General features: G+C 38.7%; 1 protein-coding gene and 1 pseudogene across 1 annotated transcript in view; one reads left to right on the top strand and one right to left on the bottom strand.

Moving 5' to 3' along the window:
• The window catches only part of Vwc2l (von Willebrand factor C domain containing 2 like), a 144,869-nt gene that overhangs the window by 80,695 nt on the left and 49,758 nt on the right, over positions 1–14,416 (bottom strand). The gene's annotated exons all lie outside the window — the stretch shown is intronic.
• Positions 3,074–4,323, top strand: LOC113192267 (pre-mRNA-splicing factor RBM22 pseudogene; annotated as a pseudogene).

The raw sequence follows: 14,416 nt of genomic DNA, 5'->3' as shown, positions 1-14,416 counted from the left end.
AGTCTCCAAGCTGGCACTGGGATGGAGGGAGGAGGTAGATCACAGGCATGAGAAGGAGTTATGGGGTAGGAAGAAATGAGTAGTCTGTTTTAGGAAGAAATTGATTTATTTTACATATTCCTTAGGATTCTTTTTCTTTTGCTTTCAGTCATATTTTATTTTTTTCTATTTATCAAATTACCTTCCTTATATTGAACGTTACTTATCTTGTTAACCAAGCACATTTTTAAAGATATATTAGGTACCAGTGTCTGGGAGGTGGTATCTTTTGCACAAACATGATAATGAGGCTCTGCGTTGATTCTATTTTCAAGAATCCAATAAAGTATTTGTGATGCTTTTCTAAGAAGGTAAAATTAAAGATAGCAATAGTGCACTGTGCATTTCAAACAGCTAGAAGAAATGACTTCAAAGGTCTTTGCCATGAAGAGATAATAAGTGTTTGAGGAAATAAAGATGTTTAATTTGTTTGGAACATTGTATAATGTGTACCTACTTTGAACATTATGACACCCCGTTAATACACACAACATTTGTGTCTTTATATATTGATTGAAAACAATAACTTTTAAAATAATTTTTTAGTTGTAGATAGACACAATACCTTTATTTATTTATTTTTTATGTGGTACTGAGGATTGAACCCAGTTCCTCACATGTGCTAGGCAAGCATTCTGCCACTGAGCCCCAAAAATAATTTTTTTTTTTAAAAAAGGAAAGGAACCTGGATGGTACCAATGCTATCATATTACAAAATTAGAATTTAGTCCATATTTCAGTGTTTGTAATCAGGATTGTTAAACATTAGAACTGTAGTTTGTATAAAATCTACAGCCAGCACCTCAAGGCATGGCAGATATCATTATTTGTGTTGATTTCCAAATATACCAGTGTACCAGTTGCTATTGTCACACAGCAAACCACACCAAAGCTTGGTGGCTTAAAAAAGCCATGATTTATGACTTCTTATACTTCTGGGAGTGACCAGTTTTTCAGTGGCTCTCCCAAGCTCGCACACAAGCTTTCAGTCAGCTGTCAGCTCAGACATGCTGGAAGTTCTAAAATTAACCTCATTCACAAATCTGCAACCCTGGCTAGCTGTCAGATAGGCCTTGATCTCTCCATGGTCTTTCATAATTCAAGGGTCCATCCTGGACTTCCTTTGGTAATGGCAGAGGGTTGCAGGAGGGTGGCAATAGAGGCTGTCAGGCTCTGAAGATGCAGCCTCCGAAGTCTCACAACATCCCTCTCCTGCATTCTACTTGTCACGGAAATTCACAGGGTCATGATGAAAAAAGAGATAGACAGAAGAAGACAGGAGGGTTGTTTTAGCAAATCCCTGTCATCATTTTCCAAGATGATTCCTTCCTTAGAAGTTGCATCCCTCTCTATTCCCATTGTCTTACCACTTCGCTCTGTTTTCTGTATTTGGCTTTAGGTTATAATAGTCAACAAATCATCTCATCCCGTGGTGCCCAAGATTGCTATTTGTTCATTCTTTCTTTCTTCATCTGAAATAAATATCCTGCTTCTTGTAGCTTGGCTCAGGGACTCTGGAATAAGGCTTACTTTTCAATAAGTATGCTCCTTTGCTGTTAGGTGTGGTCAAGGGGTTAATTTCTATCCAATGGGATACAATGGTGTACACTTTGAGGAAGGAAATGTGTCTCTTTTTGTTGCCTCCTCCTTCCTCAAGCATGGAGTATAGATGTAATGACTCATGATCCAGGGGCCATCTTGGTTCAGGAAGAGACGCGGGAAAGGCAACAGCCTGGGTCCCTGACTCCAAGGAGTTCTACAGCAGCCCTGGAGCAGTTTCTTCTAGATTTCTTGAATATGCATGAAATATACTTAATTGAACATGACTTGGGAATGGTTACAAAATTTACAGAGGAACTCAAATGCTAAAATGTCCCCTTTAATTTTATAATTAGTCATTCTGAATGTAGTGCGACTATCATCAAGTAGTTGTTTGTTTCTCTTTAGACATCATTTAGGGATGGGAACTTAATTATCTTCTTGCTTAATTATCTTCTTTAACCATAACTTTACAAAATTGCCAACAACACCAATGACTTTTGGATTTTTCTAGTTTTGTTAATTCAAGTTATCTGTCTCTTTTATTAACATACAAATCAGGAGCTAGTCATTACTTTTAAAAAATATTAAAACAAGAAAACTAATGCAATTTAATTAGATCTAATATTCTTACTAGTTGCTGTATTCTAGATTATAAAATAAATCATTTTAAGTACTATAAATTCCTTGAGAAAGTGGACACTTTAACAGGCATTACATTTTGAATGTTCCTTCCTTCTTGATGGATACAAAAAAGAGATGAAAAGTCAAAGTTTTTCTACCCAAAAGTCCAACAATAAGTACAAATAGATAAATATGGAAAATAATAAAGTAAAATATTATGCACTAATTAAGATTGGTAACACAATGAATGCAACAAGATAGGAAATTTGTATGGATAATACAGTATCATCACTGAACTATGAATATATCTGTAAGAGATAATAGAAAGGGGAATTTGTCCCATCAGTTATAAATGACATGATATCATGATAACAAAATTAGTTTGAGGTGGGTTGGCTCATGTGAAGAATTTATAAAGGAAGCAAACTATTTGCTACATTTTGGATCTGGAATATCTCCTAAAGGCCCATGTATTAAAAGCATGGTCCTCAACCTGATACTAATAGTAGGAGATTTTAGGTCATTGAAAATGTGTCCTCAAAGGGGATTTTTTTTGGACCCCCATCTCTTCCTCTTTTTCTTTGCTTTCTTGCTGCCACAAGGAGAGGAGCGTACTCTGCCCTGTACTCCCACTGTGAGCTGCTGCCTCCTTACAAGCTCAAAAGCACCCAGATCAACTAACCATGGACAGAAGCCTCCACAACCATGATCCAAAATAAATCTCTCCTCTCTTAAGATTGATTGTTTCAGACATTTTTTTATGGTGATGGAAAGCTAACACACTGTTCCATGGTTCTTAGACTCTTCTGCAGGATTAAGATTATTAGAGGGCCCGACTCAGAAGCTACCACTGCCCCCAGACACTCTCAAGATGACAACCTCTCTAGGTTCCAACACCTACAACAGGCAGAACTGGGAGGACTCGGACTTCCCCATTCTATGCCAGACGTGTCTTGGAGAAAACCCATATATCCAATGACCAAAGATAAGTATGGGAAAGAATGCAAATCTGTGCCAGGCCATTTACAATGTTTCGCTGGTGTCCTGGGGTCCGCATGTGCTTCAAGAAGACTGAGGTGTGCCAAACCTGCAGTAAATTGAAGAACATCTGCCTCTTAGACCTAGAGTATGGCCTGCCCATCCAGGTTCATGATGTGGGATTGTCTTTTAAAGATGACATGCCAAAGTCAAATGTCAACAAAGAGTACTACACTCAAAATATGGAAAGAGAAATTTCTAAATCTGATGGAACACGGCCAGTTGGCATGCTTGGGAAAGCCACATCCACTAGTGACTTGCTGCTCAAATTGGCCCGGACCACACCCTATTACAAAAGGAATGGGTCCCACATTTGCTCCTTCTGGGTGAAAGGAGAGTGTGAAAGAGGGGAAGAGTGTCCATACAGACCATGAGAAGCCTACAGATCCAGATGACCCCCTTGCTGATCAAAATATTAAAGACCGTTATTATGGAATCAATGACCCTGTAGCAGATAAGCTTCTAATGCAGGCTTCAATAATGCCTCGTCTGGACCCAGCGGAGGATAAAACTATCACCACACTAGATGTTGGTGGTCCCGGCGATACCGTTACTGAGACAGATCTCATAAATCATTTCCACCAGTTTGGAGAGATTCGAAGGATCACTGTAGTACAGAGACAGCAGTGTGCGCTCATCCAGTTTGCCACAAGGCAGGCTGCAGAAGTGGCTGCTGAGAAGTCCTTTAATAAGTTGATTGTCAGTGGATGCAGACTCAAGGTGAAATGGGGAAGATCCCTGGCAGCCAGAAGAGAAGAAAAAGAGAAGGATGGAACCAAAGATTCTGGGATCCAGCTGGAGCCTGTTCCAGGACTGCCTGGAGCTCTTCCTCCTCCTCCTGTAGCAGAAGAAGCCTCTGCCAACTACTTCAACCTCCTCCGGAGTGGCCCTCCAGCCGTGGTAAACACTGCCCTGCCACCACTGCCTGGGACTGCCCCTTCCGCACCCCTAGGTTTGGGGCCACACATGGTCCACCCAATGAGACCACCTGCTCCTTTCATGTGGGCTCCAGGACCAATCCACTGTCCTTCTCAGGACCCTCAGAGGATGGGAGCACATGCTGGAAGATACAGCAGTCGCTAGCACATTGCCACCACTCTGGGCTCCATGGAAGAAAGGGCACTTTAAAATCCCAGTCAATGAATCTTGGGAGAAATATATTCTTCCTTCCTTGGTAGTTTCTATGGTTGAAGCTGAATGTGCTCAGATGTGGGCAGTTGGAGAAGCATAGCCTTGCTTACCTACGTGTGTGAAAAGGATCAGCGGAACTCAAATAAACTGCCATGAACACAGCTAGGGCCATGATTGTATTACTAAGAAAACCTTCTGCTAGTCCCTTGAACCTGTATGGGGGACGAGCAGATGGGTAAATTGGAATAGCCAATGGAGTTACCATCTCAATTATATGTTCATTTTGTTTCTTGGGGTGTGGTGGGCCAAAAATTGAGCTGCAGTAAAAAACCTTTTAACCATTTTTATGTCTACTGGGTATCTTATTTTTTTTATCATCTAAAAAAATAGTACTAATCATCATAGTGTCATAATAAGTGTGATTTAACTCTTTTGAAGTCACATGTTCAGAGACACAAGAAGAAACCAGGACCCAGGACAGCCCAGAATTTATCTTTTTTTTTCTCTCTCTCTCTTTTTTTTTTTTGGTACTGGGGATTGAACTCAGGGGCACTCAACCACTGAGCCACATCTCCAGCCCTATTTTGTATTTTATTTAGAGACAGAGATGCCTAGTACTTCGTCATTACTGAGGTTGGCTTTGAATTTGTGATCCTCCTGCCTCAGCCTCTCAAGCCACTGGGATTATGGGCGTGTGCCACCGTGCCCAGCTCTTTTCCTCATTTTTAAAGTAAAAATTACTTTTTATTCCTATCAGAAACACAAATTTTATGGATCTATCATTGAAGAAATCTGGTGTCTGGGATGAAATTATTTTATTTTAAAGAACTTCCCATACAATACCTTCTTTAACAAAATAAAAGGCAGACCTTGGAGTGTGTTTGGAACAGAAGACTCATGAGCTACCCTGAAACTCTGATCTTCCCCATTCACCTTCGTGTGTCTTCCGTGTCCCCGTGTGATCCCCGGGTTCTGGGCAGAGGACTGTTGGTCTTAGAATGTTTGAATATAACTGAATTGTAGATGATGAGGGAGATTTGATGTTGTGTTGTATTGTTTTTAAATAATTAAAAAGGGTCAATTTTTTTTAAAAAAAGATTATTTGAGGAAGTCATAAAATGGATGAACCCGGAGGGAACACTGCTGAAGAGGCTTTTGTGGAAGCATCAGTTCTGCCTAAAACTCTCTGTCCCATTTTGGTGGTAGTAGTTCCTGATCCCAGGTCTAATCATGGAACCTATGTAAGAGTTTTAAATGTTTCCTGCATTTGGAAGGTATAGTAGACCCATGCTTGGTTTAGGCCTAGGAAATCAAAGGCAGTTTAGGGATTAGGGACTAGGAAATAATGGAGGTGACTGAATGGCTGGCCAACTCTTGTGTCAGAATCAGGAGGGAGCTGCTCCTTGGAGATGTGTGTCGAGGTCAGAGATGGCTGTGGGCCACATGAGATAGGGAGCCAGTGTGGGGCTATTTGGGTTCTTCCCCAGCAGTGTCACATAGTGCACTCCCTGCCCTCTTGGAAACAGAAGTTTGTGGGTGGGTGCATGGGGAGGGCATGGAACAGCAGGACCTCACCTTCATACCTGTGCCTGGGTTCTGGATGGAGGCTGGAAGAAAGGGTGTTTGACATTAACTCACATTTGGAGTTTTGATTCGTATCTTAAGACTAGACATTCTAATGAATTGTGACTATGTTCGTGACCTAAAGCGCCTAAGACCATGTCCACATTGTAACTTCAATTGAAGAAGTTTAAAGACAAGGTAGGAGAAAGCTCTTTGTTTATGATCTGTGTTAGCCTTGATCAATAAACTAGTTACATGCAGAACATCATCTGAACCAAAATGACTTTTTAAAATAGCTGTTTTAGCCAGGTGTGATGGCTCACACACCTATAATATCAGCAACTTTGGAGGCTGAGGCAGGAGCATCACAAGTTAAAAACCAGCCTCAGCAGCTTAGCAAGTTACTAAGCATCTTAGCGAAACCCTGTCTTAATATAAAAAATAAGGGCTGGGAATGCGGCTCAGTGGTTAAGTACCCTGGGATCGAGTCCCAGTTCCAAAAATCTAAAAATAAAAATAAAAAATAGAACAGAGATTTCTCCTTCAATACCATTCCCTTAATAGTCTAATAACTTTAATAGTTAATGAAATTCAAAGAAAGATGTGGACCTTTATTGTACATTCAGCCTAGCACAGGGATTAAGTCAGCCAACCTAGGTTCAAACCCTGTGACTTCATTTACTAGTCCTGTGATCTTAGCCAAGATGCTTAGTATGTTTAAGGATTTGTGTCCTCACCTATACAATGGGAATAATGAAAATCACAGGCACTTTGTAAATTTTTGTGAGGCTTAAATAAGCTCCCCTGTAAAGCACTAAGTGTTCCACATGAGCTAGCTTTTGTTTTTGTTATGGATCCAGGGATGGTGATAAAACGAATGCAGGCATGGCCTCTCTCCAGAGGTTGTGGTCAAGGAAACAAAGGAGATCATCTTACAAATTAAGGGGTGCTTACAAGATTTCTACCACAGATGTTTGTACCAGAGAGATTGGTCCCTGTAGAAGTTGAACCAAGGGTGGCTTCTGTAAATTTCTCAAGGTTTTCCTGCAATAAGAATGCAGGGCTACGGCTTCTAGTACCTGAGGGGTTAAAGGAGAGCCCATCTTGGCTCCTTCCATTGCTTGAGATTATAATAAGTATGCAGTTCACAGCCCTACTGGGGAGCTGAGTGGTCACACCAATGGCATCTTATGCTCAATTGGGATTTATCCCTTTTTATCTGGCATATATTTTCTTGATTGTTCAAATCTAAAAAAACTGATATTAGCTGGAGGTATTATATTGTTTTAGCAAATGGAAGATAAATTAACATTGGCAACCTTCCCTCCCTCTTCAGAACTTTGATTCGATCATGGTTTAAGAGCTAGTCACCCTGAGCCTAGGATTCTAAAGGGGCTCAGACTCTTTAGAGAAAGTTAATCAATGCCCTTGGATGTGCAGAGAACACTTTGGTTCCCGCTACATAACCAATTTCTAAAATGAATGTTTTTTTCAAGTTCAGCTTTTTCTTCCTGAGTTTCCACACTATTAATAAGTAGATGAAATATCAAAAAAAGAGAGAGGGAGAAAGAGAGAGAGCGCCTGAGAAAGGCAGAGAGAAATATGGTTTCTCTTCCAAATGCACTGAAGCACTGAATAAATATAATTATGGATGTAACGAGGCCAGCTTCAGGTTTTAATCACTGTTTCCCCACTACCTACTAATTTGCTATTCAGTGCCTGCTGTTGTGTAACTTTGGGTCGGGTGGCATTAGCTCACCAGGTAACCACAAGTAATCTTTTTAGTTTAAGCCTGTGGTGCATCAGAGCGTGAGAGGCTGGGAAAATTAGATGCACTATGTCCAAAATTTTTTTTTCATTAGTACTTGGCATTGATGCCCTGATCTGTAACCCAGTGAGTATTTTTGCAATCACTATGCTATATGGAAATTAGCATTTTCACCAGAATGCTAACATGTGGTCGATACATCTCACACTGGGTATTAAAATCTAGGCAAGCTAGCAGTTTGAATGTGCATGATTTCGTTATTTATATATATCATTGACATACTGATTTAAATGATACAATATGTGCTTTTTGTGCCAAACCACTCTGCATATTGACTGTAGTATATTTCCTTAAATCTACAAAGACATTAGCTCCCAAGCAGAAGATTGCTTCCTCTGAGTGTGAGAGTTATTATCACACTAAGAAAGGGAGATAGGGGGTTTTATCATGTCCTAGATAATACATGAGAAAATGGAGAAATCTCTTGAGACAAAACAGGAGAGAGTCGGGAATAGTAAAAACACATATATTTAACTGCTGTGTTCTCTGTTCATGCATTCTATTATCAATAATGTTGTGGCTGCTTTGGATGTGAGAAGATGGACTAATTCTCCTGGATTGAGGCAGAGTCAGAAGATCCACATTCAACTTCTGGCTTTGACAGTATCAATGTGACCTTGGGCCAGTCCCTTAGCTCCTTTGCAATCAGTGACTTCTTTTTTGCAAAGGAGGTCCTCATGATTGTCAGCAATCACAAAGCCACATGTGACCTGCAATTTTTGTTGGCATTTATTATGTTTTTACAGTTCTTTTTATTTTCCTAGCTAACTTTCAAAAATTGGGAGATTTCACTTAAAAAGCAGATTTCTGGCTTTCTATTTAATAATAGGAAGACTTAGTATTAGTCTCACATTTTTACATGACCGCCATTGACAAGGGCAGATGGTACCTCCATTTGAGATATCACACATTTTTCTCTCATTTGCCATAGGCTCCACCATAATCTCTCCCCAACTTAGGGACTAAATAATAGATCTGCTTACCTATGCTTATTGTTAATTTTCTTTTACTCTTGAGTATTTCCATCTAAAGTGAGAGAAAATAAATGTCCCAAATAGACTCAGGTTTCAAAAATAGATGGAAAGATACCATTTTTTTTTTAAACAAAGAATATTCCGTTGGTTTTAATTTAACACAGAGAGTCCCTTGACAGTGTACAGGCTTTACTTTACATACCTATTTCACTTGCTCAGTCCATCTAGCATTTGAATTTGTCATCCCTGGTCCATTTGGGAATAAAATGTCATTTCTATAACTTGAAGAAATTTCTTAACAGATGCATAATTTTTTAATGCCCCATTAGTGAACAACAAAGAGATAATCACTTTGAGAAGATGTCTGGGTCTGTGGGTCACAGAAAGGGCCTTTGTACATGAAATGTAAAGTTTTCAAAACAAGAGCTTTGGGGGCAGGTAAGCAGCAAGCCGAAAAGTTATAAGCAATTTGCATCAAGTTAGGGGCTTTGCAAGCCCAATGTGTGCTGAGAGAACAGTTCTCCCAAACTAGATTTGGACTTCTCCCTGAAATCCTTTATTTCCCCAATGAACTCGTAATTCCGATCCTGCTTGGTATTGCTTTTATGGCAATCATAGAGACCTGGGTAAAGTGGGAAGTTGGAAAAAGCAAGCCCCAAATAAATCACATCTAATATCCTTCCCTGATAGATGCAGTGAGTTGCCAGCATTTGTCACGTGACAGGTGCTATTAGAAGCATTTTACATATGTTATCGCATTTAATCCTCATAATTACTTTATGAGGAATGTATTATTTTCCTGGATTCACCTGGGAAATCTTAAGTTGCTGGGAGGATAAAGAGTTGATTCAAGGTCAAACAGGTTGCCCTGGAGAGCTAGTCTCTCTATTGTCATAGGCCCTGCTCAAAATCACTCCACCGTATTATACACTGCCTTGACGGGAACAAAATGAATGGCTTACTTACTCAATAATAGAAAATGCTTCCAATCCTCATATGTTGCAATATTTTTCTACAAATATGCATTTTTGTCTTTTTATAATTCATATTTGAGGAAATTCTCTCATCATTTCTAATGCTCACAACCGACCTGGGAGGCAGGCAGGGTGTCTTGTTGACTTCATTTTGCAAATGAGAAAATAGCCCCGAGAGATGAAATGACTTGCTCAAGATCTCACTGCTAAGGGACGGGAACCACGGTCTCCTGAGGCCTCATTCACATGGCTCCTTTTACGCCAGGCTGCCTCTTCTTTTGGGCTAACTTTGATTGGTAAACCTCTATTTGGGAAAGATATTCTTCTGTTATACAGGCAGGAGAAACAATATGCCTTCAAAGTAAATAGTAAAATATTTTCTTAATTTTTTCCATGTTGCAATGCAGATTGTAATTTTAAAGGGTATTATTGAAAATTGGGTTATAATGATTTAGGAATCTATGAATTTTAAACCTGCAAGTCTTTCATGGATAAAGTTGTCCGATTGGCATGACATCTTTGAGAAGTGTCTGTGATGATTAAATTCTTTTCCTCACAACATCAGGGAAACTACAATTAATCTCGCACCTAGACAGGTGCTAATGAGACCAAGATGATTGTTGAGCTTCACGAATGTCCATAAATACAGGTTACCATTCTGACCTAGCTCACATTTCACCAAGGATATAGGAAAGACAAGTAAAGGGGCTATAGATAGATCTGGTCATGAGGCTCAGTTAGCAATCACTTCTTGCTGTGTTTTGCAAATGTTTTGTCACCTCTGAAACTCACATTGAATTTGTCTTCAGTAACAGTGCTGATAGGTGGTGGAAACTTGAAGAGGTAATTGGGACATTAAGAGGGATTGATGTAGTTCTCATGGGGCTGGGTTAGTACAGTGAGAGGAAGTTGTTATGAAATGAGGCTGCCCCTTGTTTGTTTGTTTTTTGTTTTGTTTTGTTTTGTTTTGCAAGCACCTGCTTGCACTCTTGCCAGGAGGTGCTCACAAAACGTTTAGCAGACGCTGGTATTGTGCTCTTGGATTTCCAGACACATCAGCCTAAACAAATTTCTTTCTTTGTAATTTACCTCTTCTCAGGTATTCTGTTATAGCAACAGAAAATGGATAAAGATATTTTTTAAATTCAAGGACATCAGAAAACTATTAAAAAATTAGGTGTACCTGTGTAAATATTTCTACATGATATTCACCAAAGAGGTGACATAAAAATGTAACATTTCTCAAAGTGTATTCCATGAAATGCTTATAAATATTCTGAAAACAATATATTTAGGTAATAGTTTCCCCTCTAAAATATTTTTACACATACTATCTAGAGAGTTTATGAAGTTGTTTTTATCTGATAACACCATTATTACACATGCTGGTTAGAGAGTTGTTATTATGAAGTTGTGTTTCATCTGATAACACCAACAGATCTATATAAAACCATCTTAAAGAAAGGTTGCTGTATAGACTTGTTACCATTTGGATGAGGTGTACCCTGAAGGCTCATGTGTGAGACAATGCAGCCATGTCTAGTGGTGAAATGATTCGATTCCAAGAGCTATAACTTATTTAAGGGATGAATCCATTTGATAAATTAATAATCTGAAAGAACTTCTCTGCTGAGGGTAACTGTGGGCTGGTGGTGCATGGCTAGAGGAGGTGGGTCACTGAGGGCATGCCCACGGGGGTTATATCTTGTCTCTTTGTCTCTTCCTTCTGTTTCCAGGTAGCTATGTGGTAAGCAGTTTTCCTCACCGTGCCTTTCTGCTATGATGCTCTGCCTCACCTTGGAGCCAAAGTGATAGTGAGCCACTCATGGACTGAGGCTCTGAAACCATGAGCTCAAAATGACTTTTCTTCCTCTAAATTGCTCTGGTGAGGAATTTGGGTCATAGTGATAAAATATGACTAACACAGTGGTAAAACTTCTCTGGGTTTGGATGCATTTCCTAGAACTGGACATAAAGTAAGATCGGTTCTCTGTCTTCCTTATAATATAAATAAGCACACCATATAATACTGAGCAAAAGTCAAGGTCTAGTCCATTAAAGAACTGATGCTTTCTCCTTTGAGTTCAATGAGTAAGAAGACTTGGATACTACAAGTTCAGTATGGTAGACTCTCAAGATATGAGTCTGACTTTTTGAATCTCAGCCTGGAAGAGAGTCAACAAGCAATAAGGAATATTTGTTTAGACCTTCAAATGAATAATTATAAACTACTATCAGTTTAAACAACTGAAAATTGGGTGCTTACCTGTTATAGAAGCTTAACTGTACCCTAATCTAGAACTAATGCATGGAAGATATCAAGCACATTTCTTGAAATAATAGGAACACATGAATGACCGTCATATTCCTTTTCTTTATCATCATTATTATTTATTGGGGCATGATTTAAGTGAACTCACCATTTTATTAGTTTTAAGAAATTAGCTTAATTTCTCATGACATTAGATGTATGCCTTAATATTTTATTCTGTTTTCACTTTTGATTACAGAGTAGTGTTAAGTTCTACTAAATAGTTTACCAAAAACATTTGAAGCAGATATTTCTGAAAATTGACTTCAAAACCAATATTTTAAAGTTGTTGTTGGAAGAGAAGAAAAAACATTAAGATGCAAAAATGGTGATTACATATGAAACATATCACTTTGGTTAAAGAGCCCAGGTTGATATCTAATTATGGTGTGTTACATACATATCTTCACACTGAAAATGCAAGCCCACCTTTAGGCTCCCTGACAAGTCGAGTATCCACTGACTTGTCTGACAGATTTGGTGGCTCTAAGTTACAAATGAATATTGTAAAATTCTATTTCCACAGCAACCAGGGAAGTCAGCCAGTATTGGTATCAATCTTCATGCCATCACCATGGTGACATGAAATGTCAGTTTTCTGGAGACAGGTCTTGTATTCAAGGTCTTTTTAACCTGTTATCTATCTTTGGGTGAAGATGTTCCCCATCAAGACTCCTTATATTCAAGGATGGTTTTCATTCATCACGTATGAATTGAACATTCAGAAGCATGATTGTGACATACTTTATCAAAATCTTGTTTAGCTTTAAGTCACCTTTGATGTGTTTGTTATGATTGTTGCAAACACCTATAGTTTTGGTGCATGTACACACAGATTATTTTTTATAACAAATATTTATACTTGCTCCCTAATTTTGACCTATTACGAAAATGTCATGTGTTTTGACACCTATCAAACATTAACCTATTTTTTTGAAACGTGCACTCTTATTTTCCCTGGGGGAACACACATGTTCACTACCATGTGACTCTAGTGCTGTTGTCTTCACCCCCATCAGGGATGAAAATGTGGCTCCAGCACCCAGGGGGATTGTTTCAGGAATCTGACTAACCTCAATTCTAGCCAATTTAAGTCACATTCAACATTTATGTTACAAAAAAAAAAAAAAAAAAAAAAAAAACCTTTCTTTTCCTCCACAACCAGATATAGATACATGAGGAAGAACATCTGGATCTGCTGGTAGCCCTCAGGTCACCACGAAGTTCCTCAAAATCCAACCAATAGAAGAAATGCAGGCTTTCTCTTCTAGTCCCTTGATTTAACAAGGCCTACTGCCAGGTGCCCTGGATGTTTTAGATAGGTAAACCTGTTTGACTTATATGTTACTTGCAACTAAAAAGCACTCACCAATGCAACAAGAGAAAATAAGAAAGTTCAAACAAGGTTCAGAACACATCTATAGTAACAAAACCCATGGAATCCTATGAGTTTGTTGTAGAACCCTAAACTCCAATTTAGTTTTGCTCTTTGTTTATGAAGTATAAGAATGTCTGTTACCCAGGGAGTGCATTCACGAAGCACACTTTGGCTGTGTGGTGTAGTGGAAAGAGCATGGGTTTTGGATAGAAAATAGTGGGGAACACAGGTGTTACAACTTTCCATTCATGGTCCCAAAGATAAGTAATTTTCTATTTTAGTCTCATCTGTAAAAGGTCTATTGAGAAGATTAGATGAGATTACATGTGTTCAGTAACTGATATGGCTGACCAATAAATGTCTATTTTACAGACAAACCTACTTTGTATAGCTTTCATCCAACTTATTCATCCTACGGTGCCTGAAACAATTCAATTTTACCAACTTCTGCCTTGGCCTGTTGATTGATTGATTCATTCATTCAATTTTAGTCTCCAATGAATTTCTATGAATAACCTTACGCTTCTATTTAATTACACATAATCATAGATTCATGAGAAGCAAAGTAAGGCCAGAAAGTTCAAGGGGAGCATGTTTTGAGCTATGAAAGTTTTCTTCCAACAGGTTTCCAGGAATGTAATTCAGCTCAGAGCATCTTGAACCTGAATATGCTGGGAAGATGACAGAGACATTCTTGAAAACAATAAAAATGATTGAGCAGTCATTTATATAGCCTTTAAGAGTTAATTTAAATGCATGGGCAAAATGTGCTTGGTAATCAGGATGATTAAACTATGACCTTGAACCTAATTTTGACCCAGTCTTCACCTGCCCATTGTGTGATCATGTATCTGTCTCATTAGTGGGCTTCAAACAGAGGTTGTTACTTATTCTTTGAGAAATAAATACCTTTTTTTTTCCCTACAAGGAATCTCCCAATATTAGATATTTGGTATTGAAGTTCTTGAAATAATAGAAGTCAATATTTCCAAGTTCTAAGAACAAGATACAGGTGCT

This window comes from Urocitellus parryii, chromosome 1 (assembly GCF_045843805.1).
Source record: "Urocitellus parryii isolate mUroPar1 chromosome 1, mUroPar1.hap1, whole genome shotgun sequence".
Lineage (NCBI taxonomy): Eukaryota > Metazoa > Chordata > Mammalia > Rodentia > Sciuridae > Urocitellus > Urocitellus parryii.
Note: the sequence above shows the minus strand (reverse complement) of the source record. Positions and strands in the feature narration are given on the sequence as shown.